The sequence below is a fragment of the Scyliorhinus canicula genome, chromosome 3, assembly GCF_902713615.1.
Source record: "Scyliorhinus canicula chromosome 3, sScyCan1.1, whole genome shotgun sequence".
Classification (NCBI taxonomy): domain Eukaryota; kingdom Metazoa; phylum Chordata; class Chondrichthyes; order Carcharhiniformes; family Scyliorhinidae; genus Scyliorhinus; species Scyliorhinus canicula.
In genome coordinates this window covers 170,356,045-170,368,897 of record NC_052148.1, presented here as the reverse complement: position 1 = coordinate 170,368,897, position 12,853 = coordinate 170,356,045, and the positions used below count along the sequence as shown (strand labels likewise).

General features: G+C 47.9%; 1 pseudogene; it reads right to left on the bottom strand.

The window, feature by feature from the left end:
- Positions 1-9,691: 9,691 nt before the first annotated feature.
- Positions 9,692-9,899, bottom strand: LOC119963977 (annotated as a pseudogene).
- Positions 9,900-12,853: the final 2,954 nt, after the last annotated feature.

The window sequence follows — 12,853 nt, the reverse complement described above, 5'->3', positions numbered from 1 at the left end:
AACCCACCAGTGGAAAAAACAAAAAAACCACCACAATAAATAACCAACAGCCCCAAAGAAACCCCGAAAGAACCCAAATAACCATAACTAAAATAGCGAAAACAGTGAAAACAAACAGGAAACAACCATCAGCAAACACAGCCAATATAGGCGAAAGGATACCTAAGAGGACAAAGCCTCCAAGCAAAGTACATTTCCCCCCATCCCCCCAGTCCTCAGTCTGAATCCAAGTTCTCAGCCTGGACAAAAGCCCAGGCCTCCTCCGGAGAGTCAAAGTAGAGCTGGCGGTCCTTGTACGTGACCCAGAGGCGAGCCGGCTGTAGAAGGCCAAACTTCACCCCCTTCCTGTGGAGCACTCCCTTCGCTCGATTGAAGCCAGCCCTTCTCCTCGCCACCTCCGCGCTCCAGTCCATAAAAATCCGAACGTCCGTATTCTCCCACCTGCTGCTCCTCGCCTTCTTCGCCCACCTCAATACACACTCCCGGTCAACCAAGCGGTGAAAACGGACCAGCACCACCCTGGGTGGTTCGTTCAGCCTGGGCTTCTGCTGCAGCACTCGATGGGCGTCTTCCAGCTCCAGGGGACCACGAAACGACCCTGCATCCATCAGCGAGTTTAACATTAGGACCACATAGGCCGCCAAATCCGAACCTTCCAGCCCCTCCGCGAGGCCCTTAATCCGTAGATTCTTCCGGCGGGAGCGGTTCTCCATCTCCTCCATCCTCGCCTGCCATTTCTTGTGCAGCGCCCCGTGCAACTCTACTTTCACTGCCAGGCCCAAAAGCTCATCCTCATTCTCCGAGGCCTTGTGCCGCAGCTCCCGAATCTCCCCGGCCTGAGCCGTCTGCGTCGCCACCAGTTTGTCCAGCGAGGCCTTAAACGGCTCCAAAATCTCGGCTTTGAGCTCCTTGAAGGAGCGCTGAAGCAGCTCCTGCTGCTCCCGCGCCCACAGCTGCCGCGCTGCTGCTGCTTCCCCGCCTGCCGCCATCTTGCCTTTTCTGCCTCTCGCCGTTCTCTGAGGTGAAACCGATTTTTGGACTGCTCTGCTGCGAGTCCAGTCCATCCACCGGCTGCTGGGCACACTGGCTGTGTTTCCCCCGGGGGAAAAGTTGAAACAGCGCCGTTGCGGGCTCTTAAAAGAGCCCGAAAATCCAAAAAAAGCGGGAGCTGCCGAACGTGCGGCTTAGCTCCGCATTGCCGCCACCGGAAGTCATCAGAGAGAAGTTTTGATTGTGTTTTAACTAAGGGTAGTGTTTCTTTCCACATCCAACGAGAGATGACAGCCCTAGTAATAGGCAAATTGACAAGACGTCAAAGATGGAGCTAGGCATAGGAATTCATTCAATCAGCATGTGGTACCGAAACAGGCTGAGAAGATACACAGATGCCTGGGACAGAAACTGCCTCATGAAACCCTGGCTGGAATCGATACTGGCCATCTGCAAAAGCACTCAAGTCAAAGCATAGACCTGTTATTGCGATATGGGCGTTGATTACACACTCCAAGTCTATGAATATGTAACAAACTTTCAGGCAAAAATGATCAACTTTGCAACAGGACGAAGAACAGACCAAAGAAGCCATCAGACTCCTTAATGAGCTGATGGCTGGTCAGCCAAAGGGAGTTTCAGAGGACAATAGGTCTTGATTGAACAACCATGGATAAACAGTCTTTCCAATTAACCAGTTAGGGTCTGGGTAGGACAATGGCCAGTGGTGTGCATATACATATGACTCAATCCAAGCTTCCCAGTATCAAGAAAGCAACATTGAACAGATCTTGAGCGATAACCTGGGAGTTGCCCAGGCACAACCACCGCAAGAAGAAAGGGCCCTGGATTTCGAACCCAGAGAAGACATCAACGTCGAGTGATCGAAACCTGCCAGCCCCCTTTACTAAATGTGGATAAAACCCAAAGCTCAGCTGTGAATCTGAGTCATATTTTCTTCAGTAATAGAATTATGAATAAAATTGCATTAAACTGAACCTGTTTAGTCTTTTGTTCATCTCGCAAATAAAACGTTTAAATGAAACTGGTTGAATACATCAGAGGTTTTAAAGGTACAACATTAATTTCAGAACCCTTCATTCTGAAAATAGGGCATTTTGAGAACACGAGCAGGTACTTTGGGCTGGATTCTCTGCAGCCTGATGCTGAAATTGCGGCTGGCGCCGGGGCGGAGAATCCAGTTTGACTCTGTATTCGGGCCCGGCACTGGTCCGGCGGCTCTCTGGGCACCGAAAATCGGCGGCACCGCGGAGGACGCCGCACTGCCGGGGGGGGTCATTGCCAGAGGCCCGCTCAGCAATCCTCCGCTCCCGACTGGCCGAGTTCCCGACAGCATGGAACTAACCACCTATTGCCGGTCGGGATGCTTGCGTGGCATCTGCGGACTCAGTCTGTGGCCGTCCTGGCCAGGGTGGGCGGATCGGAGACTGGGGGGGGCCTTATAGACAGCCGGGGATTTAATGTGCGGGGGTTTAGGCTCGGGTGCGTGGCCAATCGGGGGGTCTCTTTCTTCAGTTTAGCTTCGCAGTCCGAGTCTGCCATGGAGCACGGCACGGCTGCTGCTGATCACCGCCGTGCGCATGCGCGGCCTCCCTCTGACCCGCAAGTGCAGGGGCCCGTATCTGCAGCAAAAGCTGCAAGGTTCACACCGGGTCCCTGCTAGCCCCCTGCAGGGCTATAAATTCGTTTCACTTTTTTGCAGGAATTTCAGGAGTAAAATTCCACCGTTTTTACGCCGGCACGGGGACATAGTCTCAATAATGGAGGATCCAGCCCTTTGTGTTTGTGCTTCAAATTGAAAGAGGGTTCGGAGTTCCCTGATGCCAGGAATTCCAACGCTGCTATGTCTGATGAAATGGCGACTTTCAATGTTACTTTACTTCACTAGATTATATGGGGCTCAAATTTCTTCCAAGCTTCACACACTGGTCAAATTTGAGATCCGGGTTGGGCTGTGTGACATTAAGGTAGCGCCAAGGCAGAGTCTTTCATCACATGAAGGGGACACAGCTGCATGTACCCTTATCCTCAAGGAATGCTGTACAGGAAATGGACGGCAAGGACTTCCGGTTACGGTGATGTGCTGAGCGGACACACATCAGGTGGCTCTCCTCCAAATCAGGACAAAAAATGGCACTTTTAGTTGAATTTTGTCCAAAACAGCCAGAGGAGAGTAACCAAGAAAAGAATGCCAGGAAACGGGAGCTCGAGGGGCCGAAGAGACGGCAGAAGCGGCAGAAAGAGCCACGACCAGCAGGCAGAAGAAACAGCGGACCCACGAGGCAAAGGGCCCCCGACTACCTAGAAGAGAGGGCGATCAATGGCCCGAGCATCGGCCTCCCCACCACCACCTGGAGACGGATGGAAGAGTTTCCTGGTGAAGGAGCTGACCGCCATGAAGGAGGCGATCAGTATAGAAATCCAGGTAACGGTCAAGGTGCTGGTGGCCACCATGCAGAAGGCAATCGATGGGCTGGGGAAGAAAGTGGCGACTCAGGAGAGGATGATCGTTGCCCTGGAGGCAGAGGTAAAAAGGTTGCTGGCGTCCCAGGGGGACCTAAGGGGAAAAGTCGAGGACTAGGAGAACAGGTCCCGATGACAAAACATCACAATCGTGGGCCTGCCGGAAGGCATCGAGGGCAAAGACCTGATGGACTACGTCGCCCAAATGCTGGGCAACTTAGACGGGAGAAATATCTTCCCCAAACCCCCAGAGCGCGACTGAAACCTAAGGCCGGGGAGCAACGAAGGGCGATTGTCGCAAAGCTCCGATAACAGGATCGTGAGAGGATCCTGCGGTGGGCACGCCAGACAAAAACGAGCACCTGGGAAGGACAGAAAATCCGAATCTATCAGGACATTGGGCAGAGCTAGCAAAACGCAGGGCCAAGTTTAACCAGGTGAAATTGGCCCTGTACAAGAACGGGGTGTGTTTTGGTGTGCTGTACCCAGCTTGGCTCTGGGTCACATATCAAAAAAAGAAACATTACTTTAACTCACCAGAGGGAGCAAATGAGTTTGTCAGAACCAATGCCCTGGACAAGGGACAGGCACGGTAACGATGAGAGTTGTACAGGGAACGACTCTGAAGAGTAAAAGACTCAATGGACAGTGAGCATGTTTGTGCAGGACTGCGCTGTCTCGTTCCGATCATAAATGGGAAGACTGGGTCTTAGAAAGAAGCAGGGACTGGGCAGGTGAGGGTTTAAACAGGGAAACAGGCAGTCAGCGGGCATAAGGAAGGGGCGAGATCAGCCCGGGGAGGAGGGCCACCACACTAGCAGAAATAGCTAGCACGGGAAGACAGAAAGCAAGGGAGACCGCAGCGCACCTCCCAGCATGGAGGGAGGCAAACAATGACTAGGAAGTGAGGGGGTGCGATGAAGGGGAGAGAGAAATACAAGGGAGGACACGTACATGAGACTGGGGCAGAGAGGGGGAGCGGAGGGAAGGGATCCCAAAGAACGCACAAAACGAAGCACGGGAGGGCAAGGGGAGGAGGGGAAGGGCCACGCAGGCTCTCCCCTCCCGACACCAAACAACAACAAAAAAAACCCAGCGGGGGGAAAGGGAAAAATGCGGGACATGTTTCCAATGGGGGGGGGGGGGGGCTGGACCGCTTGTAAAATCCGCTGTACATAAGACACACATTGCTTGTAAAGAGCAGACACACTTGAGCTGCTACTTTGTAAATAGCATGTGCTTTATATGTTAAACTGTTATACTGTTAGTGTTGGAAAATGCCAATAAAAATATTTTTTAAAAAGGAAATGGACGGCAGCATGTGCCACACATAAAAAGCAGTGAAAGACCTCCAAACCGGCACGTGGCAAACCAAATGTGTTCTCTTTAGCTCTTAATATTAAGTGATGCCAGAAAGCATGCATGGATCCATTGGCTACACATTGAAGAAACTGGTGGTGTCATCCGAGCTTGAGTCACCCAAACCAGAATTAAGCACGTGATGCAAGACCACCCGATGTAAACTTGGAGTGCTTCAACTTAACACTGACCACAGCAAAACTGCAACTGGTGTGAGGTTTAGAACTTTCCCAAGAGCTCCAGTGTTTGGCTCATTGCAGACGTAAATGCCTCCATGTCCATGATTCCTCAATAAACAGCATAAATTAGTGAAGTGGTCTGGTCAAGGAAAATTCTCTTCCTTTTTAAACAATATTCACATTAATTTCATCAACATTCTTTATTTCTAATGCCGTTTATTACTTACAATTTGAATTGATCAGGTGTTGAAAGGAAATGTTTTATCTTAGATGGAGGCAAATCGGCTGCAGGATTCATTCTCACTCTAATCACAGCCAGGTAATGCACACTTCTGACTTTCTTCAACCCACCTGTTTTTAAATGATATTCAAGACAAACATTAGGAAATATGCATCGCAACGCTTTTATTGTTAAACAACAGACGATTTATCGATTAAAGCGCCATGTATTATCCAAGTGGTAATTAACTTCATCCAATTCTTCATAAGAGCTTCGGAATTTAAGGCAATCCTCTGGGACTTTCATTGGCAGAAAGTGCAGTTCACACATTATTACTGTTGCAATGTTAAACAGACTCCAAACTGATGGTCTCGTTGACATTGAAGTGAAATTGCAGCTTAAATTAATCTAATTTCCTACCATTTCTGAGAGTTTGGTCCAATCTTGATTTTCGAGTGAGAGGGCACTCTATCCACGTGAAGTAGACAATTGTCAGTCAGTTGGTTTGAATGGCTTTTCACTATATCATGTCTAAGGATTACAAATGAACTGTCCCTATGTACCCGGTCAAACAGTATAACAATATTTGGCATCATCCGAATGCATTTGACTTTCCCATACTTAGGAAACATTTCAAGTTTTCTAGAACTACAGCTTTGCATATTTATCGCATGACTTGCTTCTGCATTAAGCAGGAAAGAAAGCTAAATGTCAGCTCAGATTTCATGCAACAGCAAAGCATCTTAATCAACTTCTCCAGCTTGCAAACAAGCAATTTCCCTAAATTGAAGTTGACAATGAGGCTGAATTTACACACCAGCGGCGGTATTCTCCGACCCCCTGCAGGGTCGGAGAATCGCCCGGGGCCGGCATAAATCCCACCCCTGCCATGGCCGGAATTCTCCGCCACCCGGGAATCGGCCCGCGATGGGCCGAAGTCCCGCCGCTGACAGGCCGTTCCCGCCGGCAGGAATCAGAGCACCTCTGGTGCCAGCGGGTGCAGGCAGCGCGAGCGGGCCCCGGGGTCCTGGGGGGGGGGGGGGGGGGGGGGGGGGGGGGGCATGGGGCGATCTGACCCCGGGGGGTGCCCCCACGGTGGCCTGACCCTCGATCGGTGCCCACCGATCGGCGGGCGGGCCTGTGTCGTGGGGGCACTGTTTTTCTTCCGATGCCGCCACGGTCTCCACCATAGTGGAGGCAGAAGAGACCCCCTCCACCGCGCATGTGCCGGGGTGGCGTCAGTGGCCGCTGACGCTCTGGCGCATGCGCGGACTCACGCAGGCCGGCGAAGGCCTTTCGGCCAGCCGTTCGTGCCGGTCGGCGAGGCGCCAACCACTCCGGCGCAGGCCTAGCCCATAAAGGTGCGGAGAATTCCGCATCTTTGGGGAGGCCCGACGCCGGAGTGGTTCTTGCCACTACGGTACGCCGGTACCCCCCCGCCCCGCCAGGTAGGGGAGAATCCTGGCCAAGATCTCTTGATCATCCACCATAACTTTGTGGATGATTGTTATACCCAATTCAATGAAAGAAGCAACAGCAAGTCTCTGGGCATGAGTATAATATATTTTGGACTTCAGGAGAAAGAAAGCCTTCACTGGACTCACTTTGTTTGAAAAGTTGCTTTTTGACTAAAGCAATTTGACAACCTTATATGAATATTTTGACCGATAGCTGACCTTCAAATTGGGAGAACATTGTGTGCTGCTGGGGACAGCAAACAAAGCTTATTTTCTTTGGTTTCCCAGGAGTCAACAATAATACAACTTTCAATTCTGCCCCAAAATATTAAATCACATTTTATGTATTTAGCCCTTCCAATGATTGTGCAATGATTTGGTCTCAGGTCAATCCTCAACTTGTAGTGACTTAGCTGATTTCACCAGGGAATGTAAAATATTAAAATATTTAGGGCTGGATTTTCCGTTTGAAGGGGCTTCATGCCCCAACAGCCAAATGTTAGCAGGGAATGAATCTTCACAGCCATTTAATGCTCCAAGCAATGTTAATTGGCTGGAGGAGAGACATCCACTCCTCATGCAGACTGAAATCCTGCCTAGTCCCACAACAGAACCAGTGGTCAATCTGATTAGCCAGCAGCTCTGCAATAATGCCTGGAGTGTCAGTACTAGGATCACAAGCAGTCCACAGAGATTCTAAGTCCTGGATTTCAGCATCAGGTAAGTGGAGGAATTCTCACAGCTTGATGGAGAGGCCAAAGAGGGGGATAATCTTGGGTAGTGTGGTGCACCAATGTGGAAAAGGGGTCCTCCCTTCCAGTCTGAGGTCCATGCACTGTGACCTGCTGGGCATCTCCCCTATTCTCCCACCAGCCTCATAACTGACCAATAATTAGCCACATGTGAGCCTCAATTGGGGTAAGACTGGACCACCCTAGGCCTAGCCCATCCCCCAGTAATATTGTGGACAGGTCGGGGGTTGGTGGGGAGGGCAGTGAAAATTTTACAAACACCCCTGCCTGCAAGTCCATTGGCGGGAAACTGTCAAATTCCGATCTTAAAATTGCAAATTCCGGAAACTGGACATGAAAATGGAAATTGCTAGAATTGTGCAGAAGGTCATTCAACAATTTAATAAAAGATGGATTTTGATGTTTCACAAGTGTAACATTTCGTTGAACCTGAAGACTGAAATGTGACCGGCTATTGGAGTAGTTTTAGGAGTTGCCACACATTGTGTTGGGCAAATCCATGGGAAGCGGAGTGCCTGGATTTTTAGAAAGTGGCAGAGAAGACTATTAGTGAAGATCAAATATTACGGCTTTCGAAGAAAAGTAGCTGATCAGATTAAAAAGTGGTTTGAATGGAGGAAGCACAAGTAGTATTTAGGGTTAGTTTCCGAGTAAGATAATCAGAGAATCTCTACAGTGCAGAAGGAGACCATTCGGCCCATCGAGTCTGCATCGACCCTTGTAAAGAGTTCCCTACCTAGGCCCACACCCCAACCATATCAGCATAACGCCTGTAAATAATGAGAGAGAGTATTTAATTATCTTAATATAGACTAGGAGAGTAATAGTGCAAAGGGCAGAGACGAGGAGGAGTTTCTAAAGTGCATTCAGGAGAGTTATATTGATCCGCCTCCAATAAGGGAAGAGGCATTTTTGGATTTCTGGGGAATAAGGTGGATCAAGTGACAGCAGGGGAACATTTGAAGCACAGTGATTATCGTTCCATAAGGTTTAGGTTTTTTTATGGAAAAGGATGAGGAGTAATCTAGAGTGAAAATATTTAATTGGAGGAGATCCAATTTCAATGTTTAAGAATGGGAGATCGCTTTTTCAATTTTTCTTTGATGTTTTCATTTATAACAGGCAAATCTAACAAACATACAATTCAATTACAGTTCTGTCAATCATAACACAAGTTACAAATAAATGACACCATAAGACATAGGAGCAGAATTAGGCCACTCGGCCCATCGAGTCTGCTCCGCCATTCAATCATAGCTGATCTTTTTCTCATCCTCATTCTCCTGCCTTCTCCTCATAACCCCTGATCCCCCTTTTGATCAAAAACCTATCTATCTGTTTTAAAGACACTCAGTGATTTGGCATCCGCAGCCTTCTGCAGCAAAGAGTTCCACAGATTCACCGATCCCCGACTGTAAAATGGACGAGATGGGGGTACAGATGGTCCTGATGATCCCTATCATCACACTGGACTCAGGGCCATACCCTCACAACCAACTGGAGGACATTGGAATCGTACAGGCTAACACCTCCCTCAGGTACTATCTCATTGAGACCTCATCGAGAGTTAGTCAGGGAGGCAGGAATGATTACTATCAAGACATTAAATGTGACATATTTGAGTTTGTTTGAGGGGTGATCATTGAATCGCATGCACGGTGTACGTACGGAACATCTGGGAGATTACATGCCCCAAAGGCCGTATTAAACGCACCCTGCAGCCCTCATATCATTTCATTGTGGTCAGTTGGGAGTTCTGTAAACATCTTCCATGACCAAAAGGGGGAAGAGTTGGAGGGCATTTTGTGATACTGGACTATGATATAAATTATAGGTGGCCCTGTAACTACATTTGTGCTCCTATATTACTTTTGAATAGTTCTGATGAAACAAAAGGTACTCATTGGCTTAGATGCCTGTTTAGAAGAGGCAATTTGTAGAAATAGATAGTGTAGACACAATGCTGTTAATATCAGAAAGGACACCAAATGGCTGTTAGCTCTTTTGTGATATTAAAGACACAAAATGGCTGAACAAGCCATACCCCCTGTAAACTGTCTCATGAGGCCCAAGCGTGGGTATGTATAGAGAGTGTCCCAACAGCTGCTGATAACAGCTTCACAGAACAAGATATGCAATATATCCTTGATAAGCTCAAGATCTACGGCTGTAGACAGGACACATTATTATGTTAGTTTTGAATGACTTCTGTATGAAGTTAGGGGCGGGTAAGACAACACCCACTTTTTATTTTATTACTTTATCAGAGTTACAAAGCCAGAGCTCAGAGTGTGGATCAGAGGCGAACCCCTAATCCAGCTCCTTGCCTGCTCCAAAAACCAATTCAAATTGAATCAAATTGAATCCAAGAGAGACGTACCAGATCTGAGCCAAAAGGCTCAATTTACGCTAAGAACAGATACGACACTTGATCTTAGCCAAAAGGCCGAGAAGCGATGACAACACCCACTTTAACCATGTGATAATTAGGTATGCCAGGAAAATTGATTGACTGCATGTAATGAAGTGTGACACGAATATAGTTGATTGATTCTATGTAAATGAGAAAACAACTAATTCCGCCCCTTGAATCTGTATATTAACCCGTGTGAGCTTTAGCTCAAGTGGGATAAGGTGCTGTCAGGGGCTCCGGGTCCCCAGATCCTGTCTCCCAGAATTCTGACATAATAAACTGCTTTTTTTACTTATACTCCGACCTTCGTGTGAATATTTTCATCCCTAACACCCCAAAAACTCCTGTCATTGCTGTTCCACTGTCTTCCCTACTCGGCTCCTTTTCCAATCAACTCTGGCCAGCTCTTCCCTCATGTCTTTGTAGTTACCCTTATTTAATTGTAATACCGTTACATCTGACTCCAGCTTCTCCCTCTCAAACTGTAGGGTAAATTCTATCATATTGTAGTCACTGCTCCCTAAGGGTTCCTTCACCATAAAATCCCTAATCAAGTCTGCCTCATTACACATCGCTAAATCCAGAATAGCCTGTTTCCCAGTCGGCTCTATCACAAGCTGCTCCAAAAAAACATCTCTTAGGCATTCCACAAATTTCTTTTCTTGGGATCCACTACCAACCTGATTTCCCCAATCCATCTGCATATTAAAGTCCCCCAAAGTCCCCCTTTTCTACATGCCTTTTCTATCTCCAGATTTATTTTCTGCCCCACCTCCTGACTACTGCTAGGGGCCTGTACATAACTCCCATCAGAGTCTTTTTACCTTTGTGATTCCTCAACCCTACCCACAGAGATTCTATGCCTTCTGACCCTATATCGCTCCTTGCTATCAATTTAACTTCATTCCTTATTAAAAATGCAACCCCGCCCCCTTTGCCCATCTGCCTGTCCTTTCGATAGAACACATATCCTTGGATATTTAGATCCCAGCCCTGATCCCCTTGCAGCCACGTCTCTGTGATGCCCACAACATCCTACCGGGCAATTTCAATGTGCGCAACAAGCTCATTTACATTGTTCCGTATACTGTGCGCATTTAGGTACAACACAGTCAATCCTGCTTTGATCACATCCCTTTTAACACTTGTCACCTTTTTTGCTGTGCCTGAGGGTGATGGTGATCTTTTATTTTGGTTCTCTATTTCCCCTTCAGTTATTACACCTTCTAAGCTCACATTCTGGTTCCCACCCTCCTGGCTTCAACACCCCAAAGACACACATTAAAGGGCATGGCTCCATTTTCACCTCCACCACTTTGGACATGGCCCCCAACAGGGAGGCAGTGGCGTAGTGCTATTGTCACATGTAGAACATAGAACATAGAACATTACAGCGCAGTACGGGCCCTTCGGCCCTCGATGTTGCGCCGACCTGTGAAACCATCTGAAGCCTATCTGACCTACACTATTCCATTTTCATCCATATGTCTATCCAGTGACCACTTAAATGACCTTAAAGTTGGCAACTCTACTACTGTTGCAGGCAGGGCGTTCCACACCCCTACTACTCTGAGTAAAGAAACTGCCTCTGACATCTGTCCTATATCTACCACCCCTCAATTTAAAGCTATGTCCCCTCGTGTTGGTCATCACCATCCGAGGAAAAAGACTCTCACTGTCCACCCTATCTAACCCTCTGACTATCTTATATGTCTCTATTAAGTCACCTCTCAGCCTTCTCCTCTCTAACGAAAACAACCTCAAGTCCCTGAGTCTTTCCTCGTAAGACCTTCCCTCCATACCAGGCAACATCCTAGTAAATCTCCTCTGAACCCTTTCCAAAGCTTCCACATCCTTCCTATAATGTGGTGATCAGAACTGCACGCAGTACTCCAGGTGCGGCCGCACCAGAGTTATGTACAGCTGCAGCATGACCTTGTGGCTCCGAAACTCAATCCCCCTGCTGATAAAGGCTAGCGCACCATATGCCTTCTTAACAGCCCTATTAACCTGGGTGGCAACTTTCAGGGATTTATGTACCTGGATGCCGAGATCTCTCTGTTCATCTACACTACCAAGAATCTTGCCATTAGCCCAGTACTCTGCATTCCTGTTACTCCTTCCAAAGTGAACCACCTCACACTTTTCCGCATTAAACTCCATCTGCCACCTCTCAGCCCAGCTCTGCAGCTTATCTATGTCCCTCTGTATCCTATAACATCCTTCAGCACTATCCACAACTCCACCGACCTTCGTGTCATCTGCAAATTTACTAACCCATCCTTCTACACCCTCTTCCAGGTCATTTATAAAAATGACAAACAGCAGTGGCCCCAAAACAGATCCTTGTGGTACACCACTAGTAACTGAACTCCAGGATGAACATTTGCCATCAACCACCACTCTCTGTCTTCTTTCAGCTAGCTAATTACTGATCCAAACCGCTAAATCACCTTCAATCCCATACTTCCTTATTTTCTGCAATAGCCTACCGTGGGGAACCTTATCAAACGCCTTACTGAAATTCATATACACCACATCAACCGCTTTACCCTCATCCACCTGTTTGGTCACCTTCTCAAAAAACTCAATAAGGTTTGTGAGGCATGACCTACCCTTCACAAAACCGTGTTGACTATCGCTAATCAACTTGTTCTTTTCAAGATGATTATAAACCCTATCTCTTATAACCTTTTCCAACATTTTACCCACAACCGAAGTGAGGCTCACAGGTCTATAATTACCAGGGTTGTCTCTACTCCCCTTCTCAAACAAGGGGACAACATTTGCTATCCTCCAGTCTTCCGGCACTATTCCTGTCGACAAAGACGACATAAAGATCAAGGACAAAGGCTCTGCAATCTCCTCCCTGGCTTCCCAGAGAATCCTAGGATAAATCCCATCTGGCCCAGGGGACTTATCTATTTTGACATTTTCCAAAATTGATAACACCTCCTCCTTTTGAACCTCAATTCCATCTAGCCTGGTCGACTGAACCT